The sequence below is a fragment of the Buteo buteo genome, chromosome 1, assembly GCF_964188355.1.
Source record: "Buteo buteo chromosome 1, bButBut1.hap1.1, whole genome shotgun sequence".
NCBI lineage: Eukaryota > Metazoa > Chordata > Aves > Accipitriformes > Accipitridae > Buteo > Buteo buteo.
The window spans coordinates 46,787,133-46,797,896 of NC_134171.1; the positions used below are offsets into that span (position 1 = coordinate 46,787,133).

General features: G+C 42.2%; 1 long non-coding RNA gene across 1 annotated transcript; it reads right to left on the reverse strand.

Moving 5' to 3' along the window:
- Nucleotides 1-1,740: 1,740 nt before the first annotated feature.
- On the reverse strand, nucleotides 1,741-3,044 carry LOC142031598 (uncharacterized). Its single transcript, XR_012650572.1, has 3 exons — nucleotides 2,831-3,044; nucleotides 2,628-2,726; nucleotides 1,741-1,896 (listed from the first exon to the last, which is right to left on the reverse strand). It is a non-coding gene; the product is annotated as an uncharacterized LOC142031598 (long non-coding RNA).
- Between the last annotated feature and the right edge of the window lie 7,720 nt (nucleotides 3,045-10,764).

Consider the following 10,764-nt stretch of genomic DNA (forward strand, 5'->3'; position numbering starts at 1 on the left):
TTCCAACAACTCTTTCTCTGCTTAAAAAGATCTGCAGGAAGGCATTTCTCTGTGTAATGCTTTATTACCCATTTAGATAATTCTTTTCAAAATTTAAAGGAGTCAAACTGCTGCCAAGCCCACTGTCTCTGCAACCCTTGCACAGTGTGGAAGCAAGCAGCAATTGTTATTTTTCACATTCTCTAGTTTCATTGCCATATCTCCACCTAAATCTTCCAGGTAGAAACGGACCTAGTCTTCCTTCCCAGTACTATTTGAGAGTGGCATGTATGCCTTAAGGTTAACATTGTACCATGTTTTGTTTCTGTTTCTCTTTGACACAGAGGACTGATTTGACAGGCTGCTGAAGATAAAGCAACACATAGGTACCAAAGTCCATGGTAACCACTTACTAATTTTTTAAAATTTGCTCTAATCAGTGCCCTATGAGGATATTCCCTGAGAACTCCTGGAACAGGCAAATTATTGGCATGCTTGACTTTGAAGCTCAACAGATCTAACGAAAGCCTACTGCTGGCACCCACTGCTGCAGAAAACCATTGAGAATAGAGTATTTAGCTGATATTTTGTCATAAATCAATAGAAGTATTCCAGAACTAAACTACAATACATTTCAAGCAGCTGGAAGAGCTCTCTAGGGAATATCTAATCCCCTTTGAAGAGAGTGCCCTGTTTCACAGAACCCCATTTAGTTTTTAGTGAGAATTAATTTTTCCAGTTACTTTGATTAATGCATCTTGAAAGAAATCCCAGGTTTGTAAAGCAATAATTAGCAATAATCATCTTCAGCTAGGAATGTGTTACAGAAATGAGAGTGACAATAGAAAAAGCCCTTATGAGACTGGCAGAGCTCTTCCAGCAAAACCATGCATGTGAAAAGAACTTACACCATGCCAGCAATATATATAAGGCTTTAAGAAGTTCACTACGACCAGGAGCTTTGACTGCTGAGGCATTCATAACGGAGACCTAGGTAAAACACTGAGCAGTGAAAAGGACTAAGAGCATTTATGGAAAAGGACCGCCCAAGGAGTTTTATTGTACCTCCTCTCCTTCTCGCAAGAATAGCCACTGGGAAATACAGTATGTTAATGATGGCAAGGCAATGACCTCCACTGGAAAATGGGAAATGCCTAAATTCCCTAGATGTCGCCTGGGAAGCAGCAGGTGATGACTGAAGTGCATTCACAGTCACAGTGGGTCTCCAAACATGCCCACCTGCTCCCAGGACTGTGGAAACGTGTCCTGCCCTTGCTCAGCAGATGTAACCGCAACACTGCATTGCCTCAGATGTGCTGCGGGAGAGCAAGGCCGTGCAGACAGACACACAGACACAGGTCTGCTCAGCCTCTTCCTCCCTCCCCTTTGCTCTCACCTCCGTACGCTGCAAACGGGAGCTGCTGCCCTCAGGACACTGCTTCCCTGCGCAGTGCCCCGTAGCACAAGGAGCTCCCACAGCATATGAAGCGATTTCTTTTTTTCCCCTTCCCTGTTTGTGCAACCGGGAGCAGCAGCAGTGCTGCCACAGCTGCCGGGGGCTCAACTGGGTGCGACAGATAGACCCATGAAAAGCCTGAGCACCTCCTCCAAGCTCAACTCCACGTTGCTGGTAGTAGCAGCAGTACCAGGAACAGATGGGCCAGCTGGTCTTCAAGAGCTATAATCGCTCTCTAAACTGCGGCATGGGTATGCTTCCCAGTGTGCCGGGAGTAGGAAGTCATTATCAACTTACTGCTTATTTTGGTTATTACAGTACGGTGTTGTTGAGACTCTTGTAGCCTGGTGACAAACTACAATATAAAAATCACTTCCACAAAATCTGTGATCCCATGGTGTCTTCAGTCCATCGCTGGAAGGCAGCCAGCACCGCCAGGCAGCGTTGCAGCTTTGTCATTTCTGTAAAGCATTCATAAAACATGCACCTTATTAAGCGCTTGGAAAGTAATCCTAGTTTAAATTGACTGTTGAACAAAGAAGCAGCAATTTGCTGTTGGGGAATGTTTTATTTGCTTTTCACCATAGGAAGGTGGAGAGGAAAACAAAGTCACACAAGTTGGAACCAAATAAATTAAATGCATTCAATTAGCTAATGGATCGTCTCACAAAAGGTTGCACTATTAGAAAATTAAATTAGTTCTTCCTAATATGCTGAGATTCTTTAAGTCATTAACACCTTTTTTCTTTTCTTTAGAAACTGACTGAAATACCCAGGGAATTGTTTTTCACCATATGCTTTTTGCTTTCCCTGCCATGTCTTTCAGTCCTGATTCTCTTCAGTCTTATAATCAGTGCTAATTTGTGCAAAGCATTTCTAAGCTAAATAACTTTGGTGTAATTCATGAGTACGAGGAACATATTTCAGATTTTTCTAATGGAACACAGTGTTCTTGGAGATCAGTTTCATGAGCTATTGTATGATTTAGTACCACTGGTTACAAAAAGACTCGACTCAAGCATGTTCACTGGTGGCTTCTTAAGCCTTTTTACAGCAAAACAACTGAAAATGGAAGTATTTTGAATTTGCGCCCTTGCCCTTGCAATATGATTCTGGATGAGCTCCATCCAACTTACATTAGGTTAATTAACAGTGACATGGTGTTTGCTGTGGACAGAGTGGCCAGACTTACCTCCTTGGTGCACTACCACAGTGGCGTGCTCTGCGCGGTGTGGTGGCGGAGACTTCCCATTCCCTTCACGCCATCCCGGTTGGGAAGCTGCAGGCTCTGCTGTTAGGAAATGCAATGCATGATCAGTCACGCCTTTATAACTCCACCTAGACCTTGCTGAAGAAACAGTAAGGGAAGGGATGAGATTTCCTGGGAGTACATACCTATTCAGTACACACATTTTTGGAGCGCAGTCCTTCCTATTTGCAAGTGTATCTGTTCTCACCCGAATCATGAGGTGGAGGGTCCAAGGTGCCCCCCAGCCAAGCTAGAGATGAGGCTGGAGGAAGGAGCTGTGCTCTGCTCAGCGCTGCCTCTCATTCTCGGTGGAGAGGAACCAATCTGTCCCATGGAAAATCCCAAAGTTTGCATTAAAAATAGCTCGACAGCAGGAAGCACAGGCAAAGGTCCTGGGCAGGGGGGTCAGGGTTGAAAAAAAGCCAGCTAGGGACATAAAGGCACTTTTCACCAAGAATGTTTCTTTCCCAGGCAAGCAAAAGAGTCAGGTACATATGGAGACCCATTGTCTTGATACTTATGCGCTTAAAATGGAGCGCTTTGCTGGGTGAGATCTGGCATGCCTTTATGTGAGCAAATTATTTTTATCTGCTTCTAGCCTAATAGAGACTTTAATATTTTGAGAACTCATAGGTCTCATTGCTATGGAAACTAACTCAGTATCTTTAGGTCAGTCTTGCTATCTCTGATTTGCAGAGTCCACATCTAATCTTTAAAAAAGAAGACAGACAGAAAAAAAAAGCCTAGCTTTTTTTGCTGTTTCAGTCCCACTCCCCACTACCCTTTGTCTCACTTCTGTAGCCAAAAGCAGAGTCCAACAGCCTTTACAGGGAAGAGAGGTTGCAATATCAGCATTCCAATGCCAGGTTACTGGTTTCAATGCCAACAAGAAGTGAGGGGAGTTACACTCATAGTACGGACAATCAACATAGGAGCATCAGCAGGCAAGCCAACCTCATCCAGGGGTAGACGTCCCCGTAGGGAAACCTGTCCTCTCCTTGTTTCTCTCTTGCTTGGATGGGTGAGCCAAAATGCTCAGCGACGCTCTGAAATGCTGAACAACTCTTTTCCAATCCATAGATTGGTAGAGGGAGGATTTACCACTGCGTGGACAAGGAGAACTGCTGCCACAGGAGTGATTGAGCTGGTACCATCTCAGTAAAAGAGACTGGCCCCATCTTATGTTGGGACATCTGCCTTATTGCAAAATTTTGGGTTTTCCCTCTCCCTCCCAACCTTTCTCCTTCTGCACAACTTCAACTATCCTCATCTTACAGTTTACCCAAACTTGGACCAGTGACATTCCTGGGATGATACAAGAGAGGTAAATATCCCTATAGGAAAACTTGTACTTGACACACCTCCATTTCTTTATAGCACTGATGGAGCTATAAGGTGCTTGCATTTCTTTGGTTTGCTTTTTCTCAGTCACTTTGTATATTGGGAGAGAAAAATTTGACTTTTTCAGAGGTGGTTCAAGGACGAATATACATCTGTATTTCATGGCCTCCGAAGACTTTTCTGCACAATTCAAAGTCACAGAGAATTCACATCCAGAACTTTAAAAAGTTGCTGGAATTTTACTGCCCTAGTAACAGAAGAGGCTGTTCTTTGTTTTTCTTATTCTAACAAAAAGTTTTCTTTTCGCTGATAGAAGTTTTTTTTTTCTCCAAAAAAAGAATTATTTCAGTTGTGATATATACCCACACTTTTGCTCAGAAGTGGATGTATTGTAAATTCTGCTGTAAAAAAAAATTACTTCATTGGCAAAAATGGTAAATGTACCAAGAAGGCAGTGCGCATCAGTAAAAATGAAATATTTTCCTCTAAAATGCTAACAAATATACCTGCTTAATACATTACTTTCTATTTTAGCACTTATGCTTGATATACACCTTAGTACAGGACAAATGTGCCTTGTCCAGGTGGCCTCAATATCTGTGGCTATAGGGGGAGTTCTGTCCACATTCTTCTTTGCTATTGTTTGCTATTTTCAGTTCTAAGTCATTTACTGATTTTTTTTCCCCTTTTGGAGAACGAGGTTAATCTCTTCTATTGGCTCAAAGATGGTTTGGGTTTTTTGGGTTTTTCCCCCAGAAAATTAAGTTTGTATTCCTATTAAGCTGGTGCAGTTCCTTTTTCTGGATTTTTCCCCCAGTATGAGTGAATCACTATCTCACTGTGCTCCCTTTTTATCCAAGCCAAATATTAAATATATAAGATCATAGGCAAGCACTTGAACTTTTGGAGAATCAGGATTATGCAATGGTGGAAAATGAGAAGAAAGTGTTTTTTAAAGGTTGAAGAGAATTCAGCTTCAATAGACAGGGAAAATCCCACAAATTTAATTCTTGTAATGGATGGCAGTTACACACGCTCTGCTTTATGGGATGAGTATTATTCCATAAAGGAATGCAACATGAACCAGTAGTTAAACTAGGACAGATGTTGCTGGAAATATTTAAAAGATGTTTACTTTATATTATTAGTGATCAAATATGCAATGTTCCTGGGTATGTCATCCTCATGACTTCCCACAAGACATAATATTTTCCTTGTTGGAAAAAGCAAATAACTAAGTTGTAGGCAGCTTTTAGTAATTGAGATATTTTGGACTGGTGATGTAGCTGCTTAAGTATCCACCAACACCACCATCCCCCAGCCTAACCCCTTCCCCGGGCTTGCTCCCCTTATTCCCTCCATACCTTAAAAAGGCTTCCCCCATCTCCCAGTCACCCTCTCCCAGTCCAGCACTGGTACTTTCCCCGGTAGATTTCCAATGAGGAACTTCCACCCTGAACTTCCTGGAGCAAGCTGTTCCTTCCTCCCATGGCCACCACTCAGAATAACCTGTTTCTTACTGTCATTTACTGGGTGAATCTCTCCGGGCTTGACTTACGAAGTGAAAAGGGATTTTTCTGACTGGGGTGTGAAACAAGCAAAAGCAGAGTTTTCCTTCACAAATCTCTCAAAGGTTTCACTTATAGCAGAAAAACTGCTGCAGCCTTCTCTGAGGACATGGTTGTAGTGGTTTAAAAGAAAAAAAAAATTAAAAAAATCACTGCAGTTAATAAGCTTCTGTAAAGTTAAAGCTGATTTAAGACTGCCTACACTCAAAGTTTCAGCAATATAATCCCCTTTAACTAATCAGGTGTGAGTTGTGTGTAGAATGTACTCAAATCCTCTACTATAGATGAAAAAAGGCTGAGCAGCTGAAAAGAAAGAAAGGAAGGTGTGAACTCTGCCTTCTTTTTTTCTCTCTCTTGAGCCTCCCACCCCTTCAGAATCAAAGCAACCCTGTTGCACTAAAGCAGGGACAGCACAGAAGAGAAAACGCTTCTTCAGGATCTCCTTACTGCTTCTCCCCACCGCCCACCCTGTCCTTCGTTACCTGCCTGACACAGGCATCACCCTTGTGGCCCCCAGCCCTCCTAACCCGGTTCTCCTGAATAACTGCAGCCACGTCACCCCAGGGAGGCCAGATCAAACGCCTTTTTTTTTCTTTTTTAAGGACTAATGACCCATACCACATTTTCGAAGCCAAAAAAGCAACCCTGTTCTCTTCCCCGTTCATCCTCACTATGTACCCCCATGTTGTCAAACTCCTTTTTGGTTTCTTAGCTCCCACCCGCCTTGCTTTTTCAGTTCCCTACCCGTTGCTCAATCCCCTCCAGCGTCGCGGAGCAGAGGGGCTGCACGGCGGGAGGCGAGGGGAAGGTCACGGGCCGTGGCTGGGCCTCGTGCTCCGAGACGGTCGTAGGAGGAGGTTACCCTCTGCTACAGCACAGGCTTTGTCCCCTCGGTTCCTCAGCCTCCTTCCTCTTTTTCCTCCTGCTTTTGGTCTGCCTTCCCACTGTAAGCGTGAAACCAGAGTAGCCAGAAAGATGGCTACTGCCATTTTCCAGCTACCCCTCCTACATGTCCATCTTTGATGGGGATCGAATATTTTTGCCTTGTTGTGAACTTTTTTTTGGCCCGTCGGCAATGGCCGGTGAAAGAGGCTTGCTTCTAGGAGAGCTGAAGTGGAAAGGCAAAATACTGGAGAGAGCTCTGTATGCTGGCCAAACAGCAAGCCTTCAGCAGGCTCCTACTTTTTAAATGCTCATCTGCTAAATATATTGCTTTTATATGATTTACAGAATGTTTCCCTGCCCTGAGGCCTTTTCTATATATGTTTGCTACAGTATGGTCATATATTATTTTTCTCATCAGCCTGAGGGCACAGAAATTGATACGGCTCTTACACCACTGCAATCCCATTGACTTCAGGGGAATTACTTGCCATTACAGCAAGTGAAATCAGGATGAATAAATACGCCATTTCTCTGCTATTCACCGTTAACGCTGTAAAGCCCACTGGAGTAGGCAGAGAAAGCCAGAGATTGACTCTTGCTTTACTCTTGTTCAGTGCTGTTGCTGAGTGCGTGACAGGATAAACTACTTGTTCACGTACACCTGCAGAGTGAGGTAAGAAGATAAACTCTTACACGTATACCACTTTCTGTCTCAGATCTCACTGGCACATAAATCAGCACCTGCCTCTCTCACCATGCAGTAGACCAGCTGTGGCAAACAGGCTGTGGGACGGGTAGCGCAGGGCATCCTCTTTCTCACTGAGAACCAGAATTGCTCTGACTAAGCATAGAAGAGACAGTGACAGAATAATTATCTGCTATCTATTTTTACTATCAATTTGGAAATCCTTTTTTTATTTTCTCTAGCTCACTTTGTTGGGAATCAAGGCACTCAAGCCATTCAGTCACCCACAGAGGGCTTTCATCCTCATCTCATAAATAGGAAAACCCTGAGACCCAGAGATCTTAAATTATTTGTCCTTAGCCATAAACATGGTGGAACCAGAAAGAGTTTCCAGTTCCAGATTGCCACTTGTTGTGGTTTAACCCCAGCCGGCAACTAAGCACCACACAGCCACTTGCTCACTCCTCCCTGGTGGGATGGGGGAGAGAATCGGGAAAAAGTAAAACTCATGGGTTGAGATAAAGGCAGCTTAATAGGACAGAAAGGAAGAAAATAATAATAAAGATAATAATAATAATAATATGACAATAATAATAATCAAATAATTAGAATATAAAAAACAAGTGATGCGCAATGCAATTGCTCACCACTTGCTGACCAATGCCCAGTTAGTTTCTCAGCAGCGATCTGCGCCCCCCCCCCCCCCCCCCCCCCGAGTTTATATACTGGGCATGACATCACATGGTATGGAAAACAACTTTGGCCAGTTTGGGTCAGCTGCCCTGGCTGTGTCCCTTCCCAGCTTCTTGTGCCCCTCCAGCCGCCTTGCTGGCTCACCATGAGAGGCTGAAAAATCCTTGACTTAGTACAAACATTACTTAGCAACAACTGAAAACATCAGTGTGTTATCAACATTCTTCTCATACTGAATCCAAAACACAGCACTATACCAGCTACTAGAAAGAAAATTAACTCTATCCCAGCTGAAACCTGGACACCACTTGAATACCTTTAACCACAAGACCATCCTTCTTCATTATTCCTTAGCATTTAATTTAGACGCAAACATAAGAAGGCAACAAAACAAAAGAAAGAAAACCTCAGGCCCTGATCCACCATGAGTCAGACACACAAAGCTGCCAAACTGCATCCAGCCATCACATGGTTGCTGTAGGAAATGCTGGCAGTTGCCTCCCTATGCAGAGGTCAGTTACGATTGCATATCATGGAGATACTCCCCAGATGGGCTGTGAGTTATTTGGGAAGAGGAAGAGAAAGGATCTGTCAAAGCCAGACACATTCTGGAGACACATCCTCATGAACAGACCCAGGAATCACCAACCCAAGCTATGTCCTAAGTGGATCTCAAGTCACAAACACCTTGGGGAGCCCCTGCTGGGTCCATCTGGCCTTCAGTTTCCCTCCACGTATATTAATAGAATAGTCTATCCTAATTTTTTAATCCAAAAGGTACTAATGACAGTCTTTCTCTTCCTAATGTTAATGCATTTTTCCTGGTATCTTCCTTTTAGACAATAAGGGAATAATGACTATCTCAATAATTAACACATTACAGTTCTTTGTAATAAAGAGGTCATGTACTTTCTCAGCAGCTTCTATCTCCACAGATGCAACCAAGGCTAGTGTTAAGGCTATGGTGGTATTCTTCTGAGCTTTGCCTGTGTACTTAGCTATATCTATTGAAGTGAGCAGTAGCAAAATGGCTCAAAACATGGACATGTTCAGAGATGAAGGTAGTACTTCCAGCTCATAGCTGTCATGTCTCACTGTACACAGTGTTGTTCCCAATGGAGAAGTTAGTTTTCCTACCTTCACACTGCCAGCTGCACACTGATGGAAATCTTGAAGGTTTTCTTTATGTACAAGACCTAGAATATATTTTTGTTTCAAGCAATGAACTACAAAAATTATTTTCTTGTCTGTGCCCTCTGCTGATACATTCTCAGCAATGAACACATCTTCCATTCTTCTCTAAAATAAATAGATTTCCTCTACCCTTCTCACTCCCCTCCTCCAAGTTAGAAATGTCAGGAATTACAATTGCTGACACTGTGCTTGCTGCAGGACTAGGGAGAAGTGGGGCTTTGGTATAAGCAGAAATTTGACCTGCCGTTTTCTCAGTCTTCAGCTCAGAGAAAGAGGATGTTGTCTCTTGCATAAAGGGGTTTCACAGAGAACTCACATAACCTGTTCTCAGCCACTGCTCGTTCATAATTTCAGTTAAAATTGCAAGCAAATGAGTAAAGATTTACTTGGCTTGACTAAACGTTTCTACTTTAAAAAGAAAAAAAATCATGAAAATATTGCAGCTCCAGTTTCTCTCATTTCTCATGTCACTAACTCACGACTTCAGGCTACCCTGTAGCAAAACTGTGGAAGTTGAGATCTAACATTTGCAGCAACTGATTTGCACAGGCTACAACAAATCCTTTTGCAGATTTACACAAGAGAATAAAGAGTCAAAACCAGCTCAGTCCCTTTGTTCCCACTGTAGTTTTCACTGTTGCAAAAGGCAGTTCAATTTCATATAATCACAACAGCAAGCAGCTATAAGAGAATACATTAAAAACACATTTGTTCAATAAAAGAATGCCATTTCACAAAAGGTCATGCTTTCAGTTTTGAGGAGGCTGCTAGTCACAAGCAAAATGCCAATATATCATGTCACAAAGCATTGACTTGTCTATTCCCTAGCCGCCTTAGCTACAAAAATGAGACAAGTAGTATTTACTTACCTCCTCAGGTACTGAAATATTTGGTCATAAATTAAAAATACATACTACTGAATATTTAAAATGAGGCACATGTGAAATAAGACATGCAGCTCCATAAAGTTGATAACATATGGGAAACACACTGTTAAGAGTCTCATCAGGAAGAAAAAAACAGTAACTATCGGTTTTAGCAGTTTACTTAATTGTGTATGACATTCCACAGCAGTTATTTAGAAGACGGCTACTTGATACTAAACTTTAACCATTTAAGACAAACTGTCATTTCAGGGAGTTTCTCTTCTCCACCTAAGTGACTGCAGCCATAGCAGTCTGTTTCCACTGATGGTGTAAAAGGCACTGCCATAGATATACACTACTGCATTATCTCATCTGTAGCTCTAACATGCTATTTCCTATCATTTTAGCCTGCATCCTGTAAAGTTTCCAACATCTTTGAAGGTCATTTTTATGCTAGAAGAAAATTCACTTTTAACCTAGGGGTAAATTTATTGCATCATTTAATCTGCAACCTCCTCTTGAATAGAAGAGCCTAGCTCTTTGTCCATTTGTCTCTTGGGCACTTAGTTAATGAAGGAGGAGAATTTTGCTGATTGTATTGGCTAAATTTTTGTCTTTTTAAAATGTTGTCCAAGCAAAAAGATGAATACTCATCAGTCCAAATAGATGGGGAGAAATATAGTACTGCCTATGATATTCATTCTTCTCTGTTTTTGTCTTAAGTGGTATTTTCAAGTAAATCAGGTTTCTGTATGTCAAGTATTAGAGGCAGCAGCACCTGTAATTATGATTTGTTTTTAAGGAACTACTTTTTGGTGATTTATACCTTTTCCAAAGAAACCATTCAA